Raw genomic sequence first — 23,888 nt, 5'->3', positions numbered from 1 at the left:
TCAAAGCTTAGCCCGCTGAATTCAGGGAGGTCTTTGCCATTAACTATTCTGGAATCAGGAGCTACAGCCTGATTTTGTTTACTATTTTAGTTAATTTGGAGTAGGGAATCCCCATATTCATTCTTTCAATCCATGGTACTAAAGCAGGCAGCATCAGCCACAAAACATTGGTTAAAAAGACAACTTCCCATTGGCTGTGAATCAGGATTGCCATGGTCAGTTAAAGTCAGAAAATGGGATGGTTGGAGGAAAGGAGGGCAGCTTGCAGGGTCTTGCAGCTGTTTTCACATCCTCTCTCAAAGAGAATTTCTTCAATTAGTAGCAAGAGGAGTTTATGCAGGAAAACTTGGAAGAAATCAGTTGCACAAATGCTTTTTTTTTTTTCCCCAGGAGCTTCCATAAGTTGCATTACTGCATGTTATTTTATTCCTCTTTTTTCTCTCTCTATGGAACTGCAAAAGTGACAGCGCTTTAAATGGAAAGATTTGCAATAAGCCATCAGTCATTGTGCATGGAGGATATATCTCCTGGTTTAGTCTTGGTTGTGCTTCCATAAATCAGCATAGCTAAAATATTTGTGGTTGTCTGTAGGAGATTTATGCAGGTGGGAGATTAGAGTCAGTCTGTCATTTTTGTGGGGGAAGTGAGAGATGGAACGGGCTGGGGAATGCTGGCTTGCAGGAAGGAAGGATTTATAATGTCGGTGGATATTTAGGGGTTCCATAGAGACAATTAGCAAGAAATCTGCATGTGTCTGTGTGTGTACATGTGTACAACATCTCTCTGATTTGGAAACAGGCTGTTGTTTCCCTGCATTGTTTTTTAGTTGGTCTAGTCAGAGAGAGACATTATATGGAATCATTCCTTTTCTCAGATCTGCTTTCAGACTTGGTTTTCTTTTTTTTTTTTCCCCCTCAGGTCCAAAGTGTTCTGTATATGGGTTATGCCTTACTTTTGCTGGCATATGCCTATTTTGCAAATTGGCTGTATGAGTAATTCTGTCAGGTTAAAAAGATCTTATAGACTGCCTCTCGTCACACAATCACTGAATGTAAGCTTAGGTACCTTTGCGTGACTATATAAGTTCATCTGAGCTGGGGATGAGGAGGAAGGAGGGGCATGAGAAATATGTATTCTGATATTGGCAGCAAAATCCAGGCTACATTTTCAGTTGCTGTAACATCGTATGACTCCACTGACCCTAATGTTTCATTAGTTCGTAGCAGCTATGAATGTGGCCCCTGACTTCAGCGGACATACACTGATTTACACCAGCCGACAGCCCGACACTTTATTTCTGTGCGACAGAAGCAGCCCACCAGGAACGCTAAGGATGGAATAGCTGTAAGTGTCCTCTAGGCCTCTGCCAGTTATTCTTCTCTTTGCAGTCTCGGGCAAAGGCCAGGACTAAGCTGTGTGAAGGTCATCACTGTAGCTTCTGTTTTGCCTCATTACTAATGAGATCAACCTTGTTCCTAAGTGCTTGGTAGTTTAGGTGAGGTTCAGCAGGCAATGGGGGAGGCTGCAGAGCCCCAAAACCTTGTGAATACATTTTGGAAAGCTTAAAAAAAAAAAAAGTGCTGCATCAAATATGATACTCGGAAGTTCTCTAGCCTTCTTTCGCCTTTTCTCCAATAGTGGGTTTCTGATTTTCCAAATACCTTTGGTTTGCACCCTCTGATTCTTTTCTTCCCCCCAGTTTTACTTCAGACCAAGGTGTAATACGATACAACCGCTCAGCAGCAGCCAGCCTGGCTTCAGAGCACAGCCTAGGGAGTCCTGAGTAATTCCAGCAGACAGTCTGCATAGTCCTGTCCGGAATGATTTTCTTTAGGATGTGAGGAAGGGGCAACTCCACCTACAGACTCCTAAAATCATGACACTGACCAGTGGTACCAGGACCTGACTAGGTGAAAAAAAACCAACCCTGATTCGTTAAGCCAGAATGAAAGTCTCCAGTGCTTTACTAATAGAGGAGAGATGCTTTGCTAGTACTATTTGGGGGGGGGGGTTGGAATCATGAAAGGAAGTATTAACAGCTTTGTTGAAGTAGCATTGCTGTGCTGTGTCACTATCGTGTATTCTATTAAAATTAAGTAAAAATAATTTTCAGGGATGTTTGTAATATGAAGGGACAGAGATGCTAGTCTTAAATCAGGATTTTTTTCTGTTTTCCATCTTTGCCAAGTCCCTATAAATCTTTGCAGTTGTAGAGACAGCCTAAAAAACTGCTAACATTTTCAACTACAGAGCATAACACTGAATAAGGATAGTTGAAAAATTTCTGTCAAAACTGTGTTTAATGGAAAATAGAGTTTTGATAAAATAGCATTTTCACCAAAAATAGCTGCTTTCCAAGGAGAATGTTAGTTTTTCACTGCAGTATTTTGACAGAAATTTTAAAATCTTGGGCTGAAATATGTACAGCTGTTCAAGTCCGTCTAGTGACGCTCATATTTCTTCACCTCTTCAAATGTGAGGTATTTTGCCAACTCTTTGGTTTTTAACATTGTGATACTTGGGAGTTTTTGTCAAGCCCACCTCTAGATTTATGTCATAGGACTATTAGCTTTGTGTTTAAAAAGCTGAGTTTCCATGGCTTTTGAAGTTGGAGAAAATCACAAATACGATTCAAGTACATCAGGAATTAGAAATCAAAGGAAGCAAATGAAAATTTTGTTGTCTTTTTTCAATAACTCTCAAAATTTTTAAGCCATTTAAAAAATATTTCTATATAGAAAGTGTTGCATGGTCTGATTAATTATTTTGAATTCATTTCTCTGATGGTGCTTTTTTGCATAAGTTTCAAATGTCTGATTTGTTAACCAAATTATGTAAGGAATGTTAAAAAAACCCACAAGAAAAACACAAAGCCAAAACCACCAAAACCACCTTAATTTTCTGCTGTGAGGTGAGCGATAATGATGTCTCCCTTACCAGGCTGTGGTAAAATTTATTGGAAGTATGTAAAACCCTGTGGGATCTTAATGTGTCTATATATTAATTGTGTTTTGTAGCACAGATCTGCAAGCATCAAACAGCTCTGTTGTAGCAGATCTAGATTAACTGCAAGGGTGGCATAGCAGGAGTTGGCATACAGAGCCATTGCGAGGGGGACAACGCACAGGATACTTGCTCCATTTGGTAGGCTGTGCGGAAGCCAGCTCCTTGCTGCTGTTTCTCTCCATGCTGGCTAAATTAAATCAACACGAGAGCAGATATACAGCGTCAGGCAAGAGATTTATCTAGCCTAATATCCTGCCTCAGAGAATTGCTCATGTCACATGCCCAGGGAAGAGTAGGAGAACAGAGCAAGTGTATAGTGATACCTACCCAGTATAGACTCCCAGTCTCGATGTTTCAAGGTCTTGAGCCAAAAGCACTGCTTTTTAGTGTAGGGTTTGTTGATGTTTCTTCTTCTGTTTGTCAAATTGCTTTTTGAATTTTAGCATCCGCAACATGCGTGGCAAGGAGTTTCAGTTTACTTAACTGCTCTCTGCATAGAAATCGTTCTGTGTCTTTACCTATTCTTTGCTCCATTTTCTGTACCTTTTCCAGTTCTACTCTTTCTTTTTTCAAAATGGGGGGCAAGAGGGCAGTACTGGATCGAAATGTGGGCATACTCAGAAATTTACCTAGTGACGTAAAAACAGTATCTGTTTTGTTTTCCTTTTCTAGTGGTTATTCACATTTCGTTTGCCTTTCTGAACGTCATTGAGTGTTACGCTGTTTTCATAGAACTTTTTGTTAGAAGCCAAAGCTGTAGCTGCATGGCAGCTAGAATTGGTTTCTCTCTCTGTGTTAAAATGACACATTTGTTGTACTGATCAAAAGGGACTAAGAGGGTGAGAGAGGTGAAAAGGAGGAAAAGGAAAGCCTCAGAGACTTGTGGGCAGGAAGCATTGTTTTGTTTGTGCTTTCACTAGCAGAGACAATTCTTAATGTTTCTCATTATAGCTGGTATTGATTGGTACTTTGAGATCCCTTTTTTAATTCCAAAGTTAAGATCCGCTGCCAGTGGTGTTTCAGTTGAATCTGCAAGCTGACTGTCTATAGTCCTGTTGTCATTGTTTATTCCAGGACAATAGTAGAGTGAGGGTGTAGAATAAAGGTGTAATGAGCATACAGTTTTCTGGCAAGTGCTAAATGGTACTCGTTCCAAACTGGACCTGGAATCCCTTTTAGGAAGTATTGTTAACTGTAATATTCATTTTTGCCATAATAAAGCCTATTTTTTGTTTTGTTTTGCATGGGTTCTCTGTTCAGAAGATAGTGTCCAAGCAGCAAAACTTTAGTAAGCATCTGGAAATCTTAGGCTGTGTCCATACAAGTAAAATCAAGGATGCCTGGGAATGTTCCCAGGAATGTTCCTCAAACGTGGAACACGATACTGTACTACTGAAGTGCTGGAATGTTTCTTGGCAGAATTTTGGCCCGTGCCACCTAGTATTTTTCTAAACTGTTCCCAGGTATGGTTTGAAGTTGGAGACCATTCCCAATAAGTAGTTTACATGCAGCCTCTTTCAGAGACTTGAGAGAGATTTCTAATATAGGCATGAGCCATTCTCTTGTCAGCTGCCCTTAATGTTTGGGAACATCCCTACGCACATTTAATTTAGTAGTGTAAGTATCTGTTACATGAAGCTAAAATCTGGCTAACCCTCCCTTTTGCTTTTCATGTCATCTTTACTTTTTAAAGGATGTGATAGTACTGCTGAACATATTTCAGGAGGTTGTTTACAAGGTGTTTATTTTAAATAATGCGCCAGTGGGTGTCATTGTAGCTGATTCCGTGTTTAGTAATTTCCTTTGATCAGGCAGAAATACTTACGGTGATTTAAAATGGTGTTCACAGGCGTGAACTTTATGTAGCAGTGTGCGTGTGAATATGTAATAAACTTTTGAACAATAGTAATTATTTTGTTATGTGCTGGCCATGAAGAAAGATCAAAGATGTACTTTTCTAGAGCTATGTTCATATGTAGTCGGAAGTTCCCACCCCAAAAATACTATAGTTTTGAGAGCTAACCTACAAAAGAAGTGTCTTAACTTCACCCTTTTGTTTAATTGAGCATCCAGGAAATGCAGGGTAGTGGCTAATGTAAAATTCAGGCACTTGTATGTTGTAAAAATGAACACAAAAATAGGTATGGGCTCAATATATAGATTGCAGGCATCTTTTTTTGTATGTGTTCATCAGAAACTAACAATTACTGTGGCTCTTCATTTTACAGTTGTTTACATTTATTACCTTGATTATAAATAGCTAGATTTAAAGATAATATCATTATAATATACATAGTGCATATAATTATAATCAATAAGATGATCAAGATTTTGCTTACACATTCTGAATAATTTGAAATTTGTTTGATTTGTCAATGTGAATTAAAAATGAGTGCTTCCACCTTTGGGGTGTGAATTTGAGAGTCTACTCCACATTAGTTTCTGGTAGACTCTTAACCCACTAACAAAGAAGAGGTAGTAAATGGGCCTGAGTGATTCTGGTGAACAAGAGCCTCTGGTGCATTTAGAGTAAACGATGTACCAGTAATAGGGCAAAGCTGGAAAGCAGAATGTGTAATTGAGACATGAAAGAAATAAACGCTTCAATGATGGGAGCTGCACGCTTGCAGGAGATTGTCCTACCTGAGTGCAAGCAGCTTCACAGCTCCTTTAAAAGACGACATCAAGCAGATGCCAGTTTACTGGTATCCATGGTGACCGTTACTCTGATGTGCAAATGCTGTGACCTCAGCGATCACTTGAGGACTAATATAAGTAAAACTGGTAAAGAGTTGGGTCTGACACTGTTGTGCTGAGACCTGCAGACCCTGTTCTTATCTGGCGGAAGGGAAGAAACTTCAGCCCCTGCAGAGTGGCTCATCTGACATTTCATATAAAGTGCCCCAGCCACTAACTCAGCTTCTGATCAGAGAGAGGATAGTTGTCCTCAGCCTTAGCTCAGACAGTACTTTCCTACTGAGTCATGGGCAAAGTGATAGGCATTAGTAGTTTGAAAATTTGGAGCCCATGAACATTAATGTGGGTCCTTCCAGTTGCTTCAGTGAGCTCTAAATCCAGCTCACAGAACAGAACTTTAAAACTCCAAGCTTCTATAACAAAATCACAGAGCTTGTAAAAGAAAATTTCTCAGACTTACTTGAAACCAAGTTTTTGCATTGTTTGAGATGAAATGCTTATCAAGGTTTACAAGCCTTCCTGGTAAATTTTACCCATATGTTGGGGGAATTCCCTGCCAGGGGGTGGTGGTAAATGTTGAGGAAAGAGTTATAATGTGATTGTGAAAGCATGAGAAACCATAGAGGGTTTTTCAAATGAATTTTCAGGTTCGTTCACAGCTTGGCTGAAGAGCAGCTGTGGGAAACAAACCTCCTGAGAACTGAAACCACCGAGTCTAGATCAGAGTTGCAATTCTTCTGTAAAGCAGGGGATTTAAGCATTTCAGTGCTGGGGAAATGAAACTGGCCAGCGCTCTATTTCACTAGGTGAGAAAGCAGGCCTTTCTGTATGGTTTGAACTTCACCACAGTGAAGTTTTCAAGATATAGGAAGAAGGAAGAAAGAGTAATTTTAAATTTCCTTTAGCTCTGACATGTCTGAGAAGGGAAATACTTTTGTTTAAAATTTCAGAACTAATCATCAATGGCTTACGTTAGAGAGACATTGAGCATTATTTTTTAAAGCATTGCGTCCCTGTAGCTGCCACTGGGTCAGCTGGAGAGAGACACGGGTGTTCATCATATGATGAATGAACAAATATCTCTAAATTGTTGTCCTGCTCCAAACTGAAGGGCTCATTTTTGGTGCCGAGATCCTTCTTGGAACTGGTATTCTATAACAGGAGCAAAAGTACATGAAGACTTTTCATATCTCTCGGTGAAACTAGGGGATACTGGGGTAGAAAAAGGCATGAAATGTGATCTGGAAAACAAAATTAAATTGACCAAAGAATGTTTATAAAGTATTTTTGTGATGTTACAGGCAATTATTTAATCCACTTTGTTTTAACAAATGACAGGAGGACCAGTCCTTTCTGTCTCTTTGACCTGTTACACTAAGTTACATGGTGGTGTGAAACTGGAGATGTGTGTTATAAAATCTAAGTAAGACGTTTCTGTGCAGCATTCCATGGAAAGTAGCATTGTAGAGCTGAGCCTGCAGCTCCTGAACTGTAGGTCAGTTTCCCCAATCATGTGCTGGCCAGTTCTAGCAGAAGTCAAAGATAACACTGAATTCTTCCCCTCTTTTAAAGCTCCTTGGGTAACCGAAGCGATCTTTGCATGGAGCAATGAATTAAAGGAAGACAGATGCCAATATGGTGCATAATTACATTCTTGCAGTTTGTTCTTGAGCCCAGTGGTTTGTGAGATTAGCTTTCTTCACTAATTCATGCTCCAGCCTTGGACACTTGGCAGTGTGTTCTTTCCCTGCATCACAGCTGAATTGCATCCCAGTAAAACAGTCCATTTGAGAAGCATTCAGAGAGATGGTGCTTTGGATTTTAGAAGATACCTAACTTCAGGCAGCCACACAGCCATGCAATGTCCCTTTTCTCAGATTGTATAGGGTATTTTTTTAAATGGACCTTTTGCCAGACTAGATTGTGTTTTTGCTATGTATGCAGACTCCCTAAGCACATGTAAACAATTTCCTGAAATATGTCAGTGGCACTATCAAATTAAGGATTACAATATGCTTTCTAGCTGTTTTCTCTGTGTGTGGGACAATATGAAATATGGAGCATGCTTCCCTTATGATTCTTCCCTTTATAACCGAAGTTTGCAGATTCATTTGTTCCAACAACTCATGAAGAATTAATGTGGAACAGACAATTTTTTTAAAAAGTGTATTATAAATTTGATCACACTTTAAAATCAGTGCCATTAGGATCCAGATTTTCAAAGACTCCTAAGTGCTTTACTGTCCAGTGATTTAAATTGGAATGAGACACCTCTACATCTTTTGAAGGTCTGCAACTTTATCTTTTAATTGCCACTATGATAAAGAGGTGGGGTTTTTTTAAGGCTGCCTGTCGTTGTGATAACCTCATCTTCTAGTGTCCACCCTGCAAGTCCTCCACAGCTTTTATCTCTAAAGCACCAAGTTCTTTGAATGAATTTTCATTTGTTCTCAGCTAGATAAGCAGTATCCTTGTAATATCCACTTGCTACACTGTCTTCATTGACGCATATAGCCTGTGTGGTTAAGTCTTTATCAGATTAGTGCTTATCAGACTGCACAAATGCAGCCTGGACACTCTTCTTGTATCTCCAGGGTTACATAAAAGACTAGTCTGCCCTGTAGGTTAACACAGTCTCCATTCAGGAGAAGCACATGCTTAAGCAAGTGAATAGTCCCATTTACCGGTAATACAGTTACTCTTTTGCTTTGTTAAGAATATGCTTAAACATTTCCACGGATTCGAGCTTGAGGTTGGCTGACTTACCATATAAGTATTCATCTGTACAGGAGCAGAAAGGATATAATTGTCAAGATGGAAATAGGTTCTGATGTTGCATAGTTAAATGTGAAAAGTATGCACCTATTGCAGGCATTATTGGAAGAGGAAGTATCAGTTTTCCCAGTAGTACACAAGTAGTTTTGAAGCATGAAAAATATTGGCAGAGGAAAACGTTGTGCTGAAGAAAGTGCTGTTGTGCAGATGCATTGTATTGTAAACTCTAACTAAATCAGGTTTAATGCAAGAAGATCACTTATGTAATGGATAATTGAAATAGGGCATAAGTGCACATGATTTGAATTCACAGCGAGTCAAAAAAAATCCACAGAAAAACCCAATCAATGGGCAGGTTGTTGCCAGGACAAAGTAATGTTGCTTTTAAAGTAAAGAGGCAGTTTACATCTCATAAGGCTCTTGTGTCGTAGAAACCCAGAGAGGCCACCAATGCTCACTGCTAACACAGCCTGTGCAGTTAGCAATCACAGCATAAATTTAGTGGAAAGAATAGTAGGTCACCTGTTCTCTTGCCCTCCAGCCTGAACTGCTCAATATTTCTGTAACCACTGATGTAACGGGGACTGACAGCTAACCAACGACTGTGGAATTCTTACGAAGCGTGTTCTTACAGAGGTGACAGACATTCGGCCCCGTGAGGGAAAAATTTCACTGCAGGATTTTTCCAATTTGTAATTGAGTTTGCTTTGGGGAAGACAAGGGGAAGAGAAAAAAGCCCTGGAACATTGGCAATGGTTGTAGGTCATGACCTGCGACAGTGAGTCAAAAACATGCCTTGGTGATTTCTGCCAGATGGCTTAGGGTTTTGGTTCCCCAGAATTTCAGCTGCTTGCAAGAGATAAAACCAGGTCTTTGGTGAAAAGGGAGGGGAATTTTTTTTTTTTTTCCAGAAAAAAATTCCCTGGATAGGGTACCTTGCTTCATGGCTGATTGGAACACGAGTCTCAGACAGATAAATAGCATTGTCTGAAAAGAGATACAAGCATCTGGTTTTGTACCCTGGCTTTAAAAGGTATCATTCATGGCGTAGAGAAGCATTTGAGGTGTCTGAAAATACCAGTACATTCAGCAGTTTGAGTTTACTTACAACTTTCTTATTCATCCCACTAAAAGTGCCAAAGAAATAAAGCTATTCCTTTGTATCCTTCCAAAGTGGACAGGAAATACTCCCAAATGTTCAAGAAAAGCACCAGTCATAACAGGATGCCTAAAATTCAGGGGACTTGAATATCCCTGCCTTTCTTCCATGAACTTCGGTGCAGTCATTTATATCCATACAAATGAGTGGTTAGCATTTGATTGCTTTCATCACCCAAATTGTAGATAATGAAAAATCAGCAACAAGAAATTTCATATGTGCTTGAAGAAGCAACATTTTGGTTCGTTCGATAGGGAGTTTTAGTTAACTTCCCAGTATTGGTTGTAGTTTTGTGAATCCAGCCTGCGGTAGGTGTGAGCCTGTCACAGCTTCTTGTTGGGAATCTTAGCTGTTTCTAACCTTAGATGCATGGTTAATCTTTGAACTGCAGACATCCTTGGGCCAGTCCTCCAGTGTGGCAGCCAAGATAACAGCCATTACACATAGTAATGAATTATACCAAGTTTCAATTCATGTGCATTTTCTAAATAGTTAATAGCTGCTTTAGTAGATAATTGTTAACCCTGGCGTGTGTAGTGCCCTGACCTGTAAAATGTTTATAACATCTGTGAATAGTTTATTGCCTCCATATAAACTGCTTATAAATGGAAACTTGGTATGACGTGTGACTAAGCACAGGAACAGAGAAGGAGAGGACAGGGTATTTGGCCTCTGTTAAGATCCACTGGATTCTCATGACATGGTGGGACATGAGACCTTATGTAGCTCTGTGAGCAGAGGCAGAAAATCGTCTCCCTTTGCACTTGCGCTCTTTAGTGTACATTAGCTACAATTTGTTAGAGCCCTTTGTTCTCTAATGCATATGGGATTTACCTTGAGAATACAGGTAAGAAGGTGTTACGATGACTGGCAGCTGGAAGAAAATGAGGAAATGCTGCCTGTTTCACTGCTAGAAGGGCATTGTATGGCTCTCAGAGGAGATGGTGTTGCATTTCCATTGCTGATTTGTGTGGTGTTGGAGAAGTCAGTTCCCTCCTTTCGCAATGCCTGCCTTTCTCCAACCGCTTTGTTTGATGTATCTATGTATGTCACATATCATTTGTGGCTGGGTCTGAATCTCTTACTCAATTTGATCCTCCAAATTCTACCCAAATGTAAATAGTCAACAATATACCAAAATATGAGTAATAAAAGTCACAAATATATTTCGGTATAATTTTGATAAACATGTTTTCCCTTATTTTCTCTTTCATCTTTCATTTAATGATGCTTTTGTGTCTGGCTTGAATCACCCACGTTTCCTCCATTTGGATTGGCTTCTGGTGTGAAGTTTAGCAGCTGTACCTTTTTTTTATGTGTTCTCTCTCACTGCTGCAGTATGTGAAATTGCAGCTTTTTGTATGACAGACAGTTTCTTACGTGACTACGTTAGCCAGCAAACACTGCAATAACAAATAGACAGAAATCTGTACTGTTATTATCTGGGCCTATGCCACCCCCTGCCCCACCCCTCCAAAACCCAGAGCTCTAAGGATACTGTAGTGTTCAGTTAAATCTGAATTAACCCAAGCGTCCTGGCATTTGTGTTTGTTTCTCATGGGCTCTTCTCCTTCCACCGGCCTGTTCATGGGGCTAAAATAACATTAATATAACATAAGCATAAAAATAACACAGGATCTCTTCTCTTGATCCAGGCATCAAAAACGAGACGAACACGTGATACGATCATGTGGACAGCACATTAGTTTGGCCCTGCAAATGACTCCCTGAGGCATATAAAAAAGCCTATGGAAAAACATAAACACAAATACTAGGAGTATTACAGAATCATAGAATGGTTTGTGTTGGAAAGGGGCTTTAAAGATCATCTAGTCCAAACCCTAAATATATTTTTCCTCATGTTTTCTGCCCTAATCCAAGAGCTGGCATGTGGACTTGAGAGAGCAAGGTGATGAGCGTTCCATTAGAAAACTGTGGAAATTTCTCATGTCGCAGGTTGTTATAGTTGCGATGGTGGAAGACAAAGCAGACAGACTCCTGATCTGTCCAGACTTCCTGGTCCAAAGGTAAAATCTGATCACAATGATAATGTGTTTTGAAAAAATGAAGCCAACTGGAAATAATGGATAAAATTCTGTAGTCTTTTCTCAGTTCTGATTCACAGGTGAAACTCCAGTTTTACGGTTAATCTCACACGATTCTGAAAAGAAGTACTCCTATTGATAACTTGCATGAGTAAGACCTATGCTACGTATCTCTATGTTAGAGGTGCTGTTTTGAGGGCTTCCCAAATTGGTTTTCTGTTTTTCTGTTAATACATATAATACACAATATTAAGTCTACTTATGTTCTAACAAAATGGGATCTGAGATCAGCCTGAAGTAAAAGGGCAACCTCTCTAGAAAACTTGGAAGTTGGGACCAGAATTGTTGGAGAAGGTGTACAAATTCTTAGCTTCGCGTGCATTTCTAGAGTTCTTAGGTACAAAGCATTGTTGGGTTTAGTTTGGTTTGTTCTTCTGCGTGTTGTCCCCTCCAGCCACCTTCTCTGTCTTTCAGTCTAAGTGACTTCTGGGAGCTCACATGGATGTTTTGTGCTGCATCATATGCACAGTAGAATCTATGAGAAGCAGAGACCCGCCAAAATGATTTAGCATCTGTTTTTACTGGTTTACATTCAATAAATACCTGGATCATTGTGCTGCTGAGTCTTTGGAAAACGGAGACTAGGAAGGAGGGAAGGGTTATGAGCAATTCTGTGCTTTTTTTTTTTTTTTGGGTGCTGTTTATTTAGCACCTCTGCAAGATTTAACATGGTAACTCTTTAAATCTTAGCACACTACTCAGAGAGGTAGAATGTCATAAAGGTGTCTGGTAAACAGATGTTCCAGTCTTCATAAGCGGCTGGGAAAGTGTGCATCATTCTGAATAAATATGGAAGCAGCTGCAGCTTTGGAAGCTTTAGTTTCCTGAATAAATACTTTGGACATCTTTTCCACTTTGGCAGTTGTGCCTGTGGTGATCTGAAGATACAAGAAAAGCATAATTTACAGTAATAGACAATAACTTTTATTAAACCAACGGATAACATTAGAAAAATAGATTCACTTTCAGGCAGTTAAGTCCTTCTTTGGATTTATTAACGCTTCTTCAACTATTGCACCTAGCTAATGAATAATGTAGAGGGAATCTTCTCTATTGTAGGCTTCTGACAGTTGAGTCTATTTTGTGGCATTTTCCTACTAGTTTAGCTCCTTTAAAAACCATTATGGTAAACAAGAGTAGAAGTCTTGGGAGGGTTTCATAAAAGTGACGATGATACAAAATCCTGAAACATACAGTAAAATCAGTATTTAACACATTGTCAAAACTGTCTGAAATTAGGTTAGTGAAAATGAATGTGTATAAATCTCGATCTGATTTTTCTTTTTGGAAGGAAACCATTAGTACCTAGCAGTAATAGATCAGGATAGTTTGCTGTCAAGATTCTCTTTTTTTACTGGTATTGAAGGGGTATTACATGCTTTAATAATGGTGATATACATCTCATTGCTGCAAGATCACCAGAAGATACCTAGAAGTTAGAGTTGCAAGGCTTGACAACAGAGTAATTCAGCAAGTTTACTAGAGGAAGATGTTTTGTTTAGGGTATTCACTTTCTGGCTTTTAACTTGAGACACTTTAGGCAGCTGGTTTTCAGAAAATCCAAGTGGCTGGAGCTCTTATAATTATGTTGGGTAGCCAAAATTAGCACCTGTTTTTAAATAATTTTTTTTTTTAATAAAACTTGAAATGGGCTTTCTGCCCAAGATCATGCTAGAAGATTGCAAAATGCAAAACAGAACTCAAGACTCTTGCTTGAGCTCCAAAAACTGTTATGAGGTTTAAATTAAAAATATGCAGGGAGGAAAGAAATGCCTTACTGGATGAGTCTTATGACATGTTCCGTGCCGCAACACATAGGCTCAGCGGGGTGAGCTAAGTGGGGATTTCCACCATGAGTAAAACTCCTGCTTCTTGGAGGTGTAATTCAGACTTTTTCATTATCTGATCTCTGGGTTGGTTCATTCTTTTTCCACGTAGCTGGCTATCTATCATATTTGACGGAGAAATTGCTATGACAAAATGCTAAAAGCTCTTGCTCTGGGCTATTTTTAATCTACTGTAGGTGAAAGATCAGAACACATTTTTGGAAGATTTATGCGCTGTACCCTTGTGCTGTGCTGGATAGGATAAATGGGAGTTGACAAACTACAGGACATGAGATTTAAACCATTGACCTCTGACACTGAGAGTCATCACAACTGTATGTTACCACATTTATGTTCAGGAGTTAAAGGCTTTGCGCTGAGGGAATCTCAAATGCTTAGCAGAGGTACAGAAACACAGCTTTTTTTCAGTCTTTAAGCTTTATTGTGGTGATCGGTAGTTAAATCTTCTCTCAGGCCATTGTGGATTTTAGCGCAGAATATTTGTAAGCAATCTTTAAGTCTTCAGGTTGTTTGTGCAGAATAACACATCTCTGTTTCTTGAAAAGGGCGTAGCTACTTAATGCTAGTTCAGCTTGAGCAGACTCATCGTTTTTTGCTGATCCTTTAATAGTCCAGTCTTTCAAACTACTTCCCAGCTCTAGGATCTCTGTTAATTGTGTCCATTTCTGAAACAAAAGCCCTGATAGAGCGAAAAGGCTTTGGGATGAATGAAACATTCTTTTCAAATCAAGTGTATACTTCAGTGTTCTGCTGAACTAAGCCCCAAATTTCTGCAGTGCATCATAATGCAAGAGAATAATAGGGGGAGGATGGATGTATGCAGCTGCTCCTCTGCCTGTATGACAGATGTCATCGAAAACATTATCAAGCCTTTTTAGAAAACAGGGAGGAGAGGAATGAAGAAGAGAGGGTGAAGCTGATGGAGTGAAGGTGAGTTGAAAAGTGATGGCTAAGGGGAAGGACTGAGCTTACTGTGAGTTGAGGCACTGCTCTTGACAGTCACCGGGCTGGAACCTGTCCCACGTAGAAGATCAGTGTTTCATTGCCTTTATTGCTGTCTTTAGTTTTTTCAGGGATATGTAGCTGACCAGCTGACCCTCCAAGTTCAGATATAGGCTCTATGCAATATTGAGTACTGTTCGTGGTGTTCATAATGCAGTGCATGCTTCCTAAATTATACATCATTATGAGGGGCACATAACCAATTAGTATATGGATTTGTTCTGCATGTGCAAATCTTTTCTTGGGCTAAGGAAGTGTCATACAGAGACTTGGCTGAAGAAAAGAAGAAAACAGTTTAATCTTAAATTGTAATTGTCATCCTCTGGCTAATGATAAGCAATATTATGGCCTGCATATCAGCTGTAATTAAGCAGTAAGACACAACAAGGTGTATGTTACAGAGAGATAACACAGTGCTTAAGAGCCAATGACCTGCAAAGCACATTATCTTGCAGCTGCACAAGCCCTACCGAGTCAGTTTGTACATGTGTGGTAGGAAATCCACTGGCCCCTCTTCCCCTGCCTTCATTCTGCTTTTCAAGGTGCAAAAATTGTAAAGGATTTTCGTATTACTTGTTGTGTCATATGATTTGAAAAAAAATTTTCCATTTTATATTAGTCAACTTCTGCACATATAACAAGCCAGTATGAAACATTCTGAGTTATTCACTGGAGTTCTGGGAAATTAGCATCACTTAAAAAGAGGCTCTTCAGTGTTTTGTTAGGCAAGTAGGTATGGAGTATGCAGGGACGGATTCTTACTGATGATCCAAGCACCAAACTGACAGCAAGTCTTCATGTGCTCCAAGAAAGATTTTGTGTTGTTTTCAAAGATAGCAGAGGGAGCTTTGAGCTGGGACATAGTGTTAGATGAAACTTGTTTCAAAGTAGAATTGATTTTTTGGTTAGAATTAAAGATTGGAAGCATGAAGCTTGTACTGTTCGTACTAAACATGAAAACCTTTCCTATCAAGGTACCATTGCCCATGTAAATGTCCTGTATAGACTGACCAAACTATGATGCTGCATGAGTGACTGAATTAAAACCAGGGCTGACAGGGTGGCACAAGCACTAAAAAATTACACACCAAGAAAACAAAGGGGATTATAGCATCTGAGTCCCGTTTCTTTGAGGAGGAGAACGCATGGTTTCTGTTGTATAGCATAGGACTCCTAATGTACATCTCATGTTGGAGGAAGAAACCTAAGTGAATGAGACAGAAAATGTAGAATGAGATCACTTTTGCCCTGTTGAGTCCTATCAGCGTGTTTCTCTGATCAGGGCAGAAGGTCTGCTAAAGGAAAGGGAGGTGGTGACAGGGAGAGGCACGTGACCCTTCCTTGTGGCGTTTGCCTCTGAAGAAAGTCCTGGAAGGAGGGCCAAGAGCAAGTACCTTTGTGCCAAGTTATAACGGCATATTCATGGTGCAGGACGGATATGTATTTATGATCATATACAGATACTGCGAATGTTCAATTTTTGAAGGATCAGATATGCGTTTTGAGGCTTATTCCTTATGTTACCCCTCATGAAACTTTGCAGGGCAAAAAACTTTGTTGCTGTTGATCAACAAAATTTTCAGTTTAAGCATCATGGACATGGATCTACTGCCTCTTGATATTGGGCGGCTACGTATAATTGTACAAAATTAATATAAAATACAGTAGATTGAATTGCTTAATTTTGTTCCTATCTAAGTCTGTCTCATGCTTCCTTATTGATGTCCCCCCCCGCCATACAAATTGAATTCCAGAGATCAAATTGGAATGTCACTGTGATCTTTGTAAACAAACTACTGACAATTTAGTCTAGGCAGAGTGAGAAAAGCAGCAGCAGGCTGAGGCAGGAAGAGAAGTGTCTTATCCAATGTCTTTTAGCCAATAATTGCCAGAACAGATTATATATTTTTTTCATTTCCCAATTTTTTGCTAATGTTACCCATTGGAATGGGTGGATACTTATTTAGCCAAATGCAAGATTTCAGCAGTATGGAAGGACAATCCTTTTGTAGCCTGAGTTGTACTATACATTGTCAGAAGCAGAGAGAGGTTCTTAGGGTTTGAATGGCACTTAGCCCATCTGGACCCTGATTTCAGTTGGCTATCCTAGATATTACTGTACTAAAAATATTAATAAAGTTAGGCTTAATACAGGAACAGAGAGGCAGGGCAGAGGCACCAGCAACAGCTGTCTCTGCCTCAGCGACCTTCTACTGGGTGAGACTCTGCTTCTGATTACAGCTGTAGCACTGTAAATGCCTGCTAGATGTCTGGTGATAATCCATTCAAAGCAATTACAAGGCATCCGTCACCAGCAGGGTCTGAGCCACAGGCTTCTTATCTGGGAAAATTGATGGAAGAGAAGGGAGGAGTGAGGGAAGAAATCAATGCCTTTCACCAATGTTATCTGCCAAATTGAATTAAGCAGCATGGGATCCCTGCTTTACACACTGTGAGAGTCGGAGCTTAAAGAATCTGTTTATAGTAAGCTCAGTTCATGGGCAAGGCAGGTGGGGGAGCTACGCTTTACTACCACGCGCTCGCAATTTCTTGGGCGTCCGCTAACATCAGTGGGACTCGTGTGTGGCAAAGAAGTTCAGAACTTCACATACAGAACCTTTAACCTAATAGCACCAGTTCCAGTTGTGAACCTTGTGTCTGCTTGTGGTCTTAATGTATCCTTCCATGTTCTTTTTCCTATTTCTGGTGCAGCCAAAACGATCTCATTGCTCACCACATCCCAGTTTTTACATGCAGAGGATTGTAGAGAAGGCAACTATGATGACATAAGCAAAGATACAGTAATTGCATACTTCAGAGGCAGTACTAGTAAAACTCTGTTGCTTAAAAATTATACATATGTTGAATCTTTTGGCAATGCAGTCATGCTGCATAGCACGTAATCCGGTACTGAGATCTACTGAAAGTCAGTGGGTCTTGATTTCAGGGGCAGGGACAATGCCTACAGAGGTTTTGGGTGGGGTTTTGTAGTATGCAAGGAAATGTAGCATATTGCTGTGGGTTTTGGTGTGTTGCTTTCATTAGTGTATCTGCTTCTCACTTCACTTACCTTACGGGATGGAAAGGTAAGTAAAGTAAATTGGCTTCTGTACGTCTATCTGGTTACTTATTTTGCAAAGCAATGTTGAAATCCAGGAGGTAGATTCAGGAGTGCTTCACAGTATTCCCATCTGAAAAATGACACTTCCCCCTACTGAGCCCGCAATCGACATTGCAAAGGCCACCAGTACATCTATAGAGATGTTTGGTAGGTGCTTCCTGCTTGCTATATGAACAAATAAGAACGTAGATCCATATAGACCACAGCAGGGAGGTTGTCACTTGGGATCCTACAAAAAAAGAATCCATTTGTACTGGTCGAAACAGTTTTATCTGGGGGCTGTGCAGCCAACAGCTTTGTTAAGGCATTGTGTAGTACCTGTTCTTATACCTTGGCCACAAAAAGGCAGGGGTTTAATGATGTTTTTTGACGACTAGCCAATAAAGGAATTTCTGCAGCTCAAGAGCATCTAGCGTTACAGGTCTTGGAATTGAGTCCTGCTGACAGCACATATAGCCATTCGCGTTTCATGAACTCAAAACATCATGTAGGTAAACTGGTTTTATAAATTTCTGTTTGTAAGCTTTCTTCCCAAGGTGATGACGATCACTCAAGCTCATAGTCTTTATGGTGTTTACAGAAATGAGCCAATTTTGGAACAAATCTGACCTCCTTTGAAGCAGTAAAACCTCATTTTCCTTTGACCGTGTAGATTTCCTCTTGTCCCGCAGGGTTTTTCACTTACAGTTTGTACATATGGGAGATACAAGAGTAGTCCTTTAGAGTAAGCGGTAGAAGGGCTGGAGGAGTAGGGTAGCTGGGCCAGAATAGGCTCCAGGGAAGTACTTAAAAGCATGAAATTCTCAAGGTTCCAGATTAAAGAGCTGACTCAGCAGAAAACAAATACAAAAGTAAATCCAAAAAGATGAGCCAGAAAAGCTGTGGATACTGTACAGAACAATTCAACTAAATCAGTTCAGCGCAGAGATCTGTGGAAACTTTTCTCCTTCCCAAATAAAAATGTGTGGGAATTTGCATTGCAGTCAGGTATACTTAAAGTGCGCATAAGCCGTCTAATAAAAATTCCACTGGAGTGTACGTCATACAGCTGTGTTTTATTATATTTGTGCTCTCTTCCTACTGACAGTGCCTTTATAACTGGATTACTCACATATCATCATTAACTCTGACACTCCTGGGTTTTTACTGCTTCCCTGGTTCCTATCATCTTCTGCAAGTTTTATCCCTTCCTTGCAGATGTGCCAAGATGTATTTCTTTAGTATCTTTTCAGCAAATGAACGTGGGAGCACATAAAAATTATGGTTTGGATACCATGGGCAGTAACAAGGGCTCACATAATTTCTATTGAAAACCCTTATCAAACCTCTGCTCTGCTACGTATGTGTTGTTTTCCCTTTGCTCCCTCTGTTAGGCGTAAAGAAGGGGTGCTGCTTACAGCGAGATGGAAATGACTGAGGGGCAGCGCTGAGCTGCTCTTTAATCCTAGTTTTGATGTTTTCAGGTGTGCTCCATACAAGCATTTTCATTTACTGTGTGTCTACCGTGTCCAGAATAAGCAGCTCTGAGAGTGTGTGCGTGTGGCTTTTGGTTGGGGTTTTGGTTTTGTTTTTTTTTCCTGGTGGCTGAATAACATAAGCTATTGAATAAGACATGAAGACTTTTTTACTTCAGGCCTCAGGAAATTTGATTTTTATTTCTGATCTCCAGCAGCTAGTTTGAGCTTGGGTCAGTTCATCTCACTTTGCTATTGATTTCCCCCCCCCCATTCGTGGCTGTTGCTGTTTGGATGGGAGCTCTTTGGGGTGGGGCTGTAGCTCGCTAAGCATTTGTAGAGAACTGAGCACAAAGCGGGCTGGGGCCTCTATTAGACTTGTTAACTGTTTCGACTTTGTGAAATTAAGCTGAACTCAAGGGGTACTTAAGCATACCAAGTTCTGTGAGTCGGGTTTCTGTGCACCTTGCCAGCTTTAGCTGAACTCAGAGCATCGATTGATCTCAAAGTAGTTTTATTGTGCTTGGGAGGAACGGATCCCTGGATTTTTGGTTGTGGACTGGGCTACAGCTTACTGAGCCATGCTCATTCTTAAGCCATTCAGATTCCCTGTAGGAGCTTGCTCGAGGTGCTCGACATACTCGGAGCTTCCCACTTGAGAATGCCCAGGTCCTCAGGAGCCCGCAAGCAAGCTCTGCGAGCTCTCGTTTCCTTGTGAACAGGGATGGTGGCAGGTGGGTCGGGGTGTGAAAATAGGTTACAACTGATTGACTGACCAGTAGTGTACACACCTGTAGGACTTCTTGCAATGTAGAAAATATATTTTAATTATAGCAACAACTTGACAGCCAGTATATGCCAAAACATTTCCTCCAGTGCTGCTCCCTTCACATAGCTTATATGGAGAATGTAGAAAGAGAAAGTATTGTGTTGATACTCGATGAATCAGTGCAGTGACAATGTGAATGCACTTTTGGTTTTGGAGGTACTCAAAAGTGTTCGACTGAGTAGGTTCGTGTCTGATTCCTAGTATTTTGGTTCTTATGTTAAGTAAATTAAAATTATAACTAGAATTTTCAAAACCCTGTTACCGCCTTAATCATAAACACAAGACAGCTTGACTGGTCTTTCTTACCGATATGGGTTGTTGCACTTGGAGTTCCTTGGTGACAGAGTGTATAATAATGTTTTCTGCCTCTGCTGTTAAGTCTTATCAATCAAAATCTGGGTTTATATTTTGTTTCTGTAACAGCAATAGCATGACAAGTCAGTCACTCTGAGAAGTAACATCAGGAGAGGTGGCTCATCTCTTCAACGCAAAGTTCTGCTCTAAACATAGCCAGGTTCCTCAAATGGTCACATGTGCTGTATGAGTTAATGTAACATGTTAGGCAATAGGAATTTCTATGGAAGCGCATCCTCTAAACAGTCTAAACAATTCTTCGTTGACTTGTTTAATTGTTGAACAAGCAATGCCAAAGAATTTCCTTCATTTTCCCATTTTCACTATCTATAATTTGCCCTATATTTTAAAGACCAGTCTTCTTGCTCTGGTGCATCTGTGCAGATGGGCATTTCAGGTGATACATTGATGAAGTTAAGAGGTAGTGATGACCTTTGCCTGAACTGCAGCTGCATAGGTGGAGGCATGTTGCCAAAAGAAAGACTATAAAAATCCAGAAAGGGTGAGGAAAATGCGGTTAAAAAAAAAAAGCTTTTCATAAGTGAGTTTTGGACATCTCAATTTCTTGCTGCCCAGTAAGAATCTCTCTGACACACCTGACTTAACGCCTTTGGAAAATATGGCTCTTCTCAGTATGTCTCCAGCTGTCTGTTTAGACTCACAAAGCACTTCTGAACACCTAATTTACGATGCCAAATTAAACTGGTGTCCTTGATACACAGCTGTAGCTGGCAAATTAGAAGGTCTGGTTTTTTTTTTTTTGTGACGTTTGGTTTTATATATAAGCCTGTTAGCACAAAAAAAAAAAAAAAAAAAAAAAGAGATAGTAATTTTGTGGGTCTTTTCAAGTTTTGCCAAAACTTACCCCTAGCTCCATGGGTGTCTTCGACAGTCATCTCAAGTATACATCTCCCATCTGAAAGACTTGAGTTCAGGACAGTGGAGGAGGCAAATGAAATATGCGGTGTTTTGCTTTGTGTGTTTGTGCTTGCAATCTGGGTCAGTTAAATGAAAGCTCCTAGAATACAGAGTAGCCAGATAAATTTGGGATAGTTGAAAAGGGGTAGTCCAAGAATAAGGAAGGTGTCCAATAGGACTGGATAGCTGGATTCAGGCATCGGAGATTTCTGTATGTGAGGCCAAGCCTTATTTCCAAGTTGGCCTCAGCCAACTCTGGAAAGAAACTAAACCAAACAAGGTTTACTCCTAAATTCTTTTGAAAACTCTAGAAGTGCTATGTCCTTCTTACCTGAGTTGGCAACCTGGCACTAACCCAAGGCTGATACAGATGCAGTTCTGTCTATAATGGCAAAAATACAACCTGTTCGCATGGGGGAGTCGTCATCCTCCTGCCAGGAAGGGCTCCTGTTGTACAGAACGTTGGCCTACCGTGGTACTGTTTTAGCACTGGCTGTCGAGTGAGCTTGAAGCCATTTTTGTGGTCTGGACAAATTTGTATCTTGTCTTTGTCTCCTTGCATAATAATTTTGAAGTGTTCTTTTATCAGTGTAGGGGTAGTAGGATCTGTCTCTATCTGAATTTGAGTGAATTTACTGATTTGCAGTAGAATGGTAAAAGAAGTTGAAGTTTTTTCCCATGTTCCTAATTGAAGGAATTCTACTATTTCAGGTTAAGAAAATTAGCTGCTGAATTCTTTAAAGAGCTGGGAGTGTGACTCCTGCCCCTTGTGATATGCGAACATCTTCCTTTCTTTAAAGCCATTTTGCTCCAAAATGGGGTATTTCCAAAGATAGTAAAAATTTCAGAGAAAACGTCAATGTGATGTGCTGACAGAAACGCAGCTGGTCTTCCTGCAGTAACTGGCAATCTGCGCTCTTCAGACCTATTTTCTGTGTACAAAAACTGTGGAACAAAGTTACTTGAAGTGTGTTGCTTAGGTATATCAGAAAACTTAAAAGATTTGTCAGCCGTATACTCTAACTACAGAAGACAATTGTCAATAGAGGGAATTTATTTGAACTTTCGTTTTTAATTTTAGAAATCAAAATCATAGTAACAGATGTACAAGTGAAAGGGCTTGAATATGAACTGTATATGGAGGCACAAGGTTGTCTTACAAGTGAAGGGCATGGACCTGCTTTTAGACTTAAAACCTTACTGGTTCCACTTGGTACCAAAAATGGGTGAAAACACCGTTTTGCTGCTCATCATTTGGGGCAAGAATTGCTAATGCAGTTGCATCCCATTCTTTAAGGCTTTAGATGTGCCAAACGCACAAGTGTAAGTTGAAAAAGCTGGACAGCTTCTGTGCACTTCCTTGGATATATTGGTTAGTGTTTGCAGATTCCAGCCTTAATCCCTGTTCGCTTGTGACCTCCAGGAATTGAACCTGCATTGGTTCTGGAGTTTTGGAAACGTTAATGGGTCGATTCACCTACGGTCCTTCAAGTGGAGTTCTTTGTATGCATTCAGATTAATTGTGTCAGAAGACATTATATGCAAGGGGTATGAAGTTAACTGGTAATACTTTGTCATTACCTTATTACTCTTCTTAATTTTTTCCAAGGTAATTTTTTGTTATCAAGCTATTATAGGAACCCTTTGCTCCAAAACCAAGTCAGTCCCCACAACACTTCCTGGGCTTTTTGGCTTGTACACGGCTCTTAATTTCCAGCAAATGCACTGATTTTTAATTGTGGGGTTTTTTTAATTTTCTCCCTGTTGGGAGCAGGAGAACAAAACGATCCATCTGATTCCCAGTACTCCTGAGTTGGGGATGTCCATTGGAGATAGGTAGGAAGCATTTTTGGTAATGAACTCTGCTTTCACGGGTGGGTCTATGCTACCTGTTGCCAGAAGGAATTAGAGTAGTGCACTGGAGAAAGTGATATGGGTGCCAGAAACTCATGGGCTGTAATTATGCTACAAAATGAGATTTTAGCAAGAGAGACTCTTTAGCAGAGGAACAGGAGGCAAAAAAGACAGAATCAAAGTCTTTACCATTTCAACAGTTTTCTTTGGGCTGTAGGGTTTTAATACAACAGCTGAAGAGAGGAAGAATGGAGAAAGGGTGTGACTGTTCTGTGGTAAGCATTTTGGATTTAGGCTAAATTGTGATGTAGGGCTAATGGCTAAAACTACGTGCTTTGCTGCAGTTGGTCCGTGCCGAAGAAAACTCATTCATGATGTACAGTAATTGAACGCCCTCACAGGCAGTTCTAGCAAAACCCAGAGAAAGAGGGGCAGTGCTCCGACCTCTCCATAGGGAACGCCGCATATACTGATGGTTGTCCAAGAGCCCCTCATTAAACAGAAGGCTTTTGACTTCAAGCCTATAGTTTCAGCACCATTTATGAGCAAAGTTCCCATAGTTTCATTCACGCAGAAGAGAGCAAGAACAGTTGGAATGCTTTTGAGTCTCTAATACTTAGAGAAAATAGCTTACAGCTTTTAGTGTCTGTGCTCGTTTGTTAACAAGGGGGCGGGGGGAGAAGCAGCAGCCAACAGACAAGTGATACTCGGGGTGTGCTGGGAGAATACAGCCACAGCTTTCGAGCACTGGGACGGGCCAGGAACGT

Source organism: Gavia stellata, chromosome 27 (assembly GCF_030936135.1).
Source record: "Gavia stellata isolate bGavSte3 chromosome 27, bGavSte3.hap2, whole genome shotgun sequence".
Classification (NCBI taxonomy): Eukaryota; Metazoa; Chordata; class Aves; order Gaviiformes; family Gaviidae; genus Gavia; species Gavia stellata.
This window is presented reverse-complemented; position numbering follows the sequence as displayed.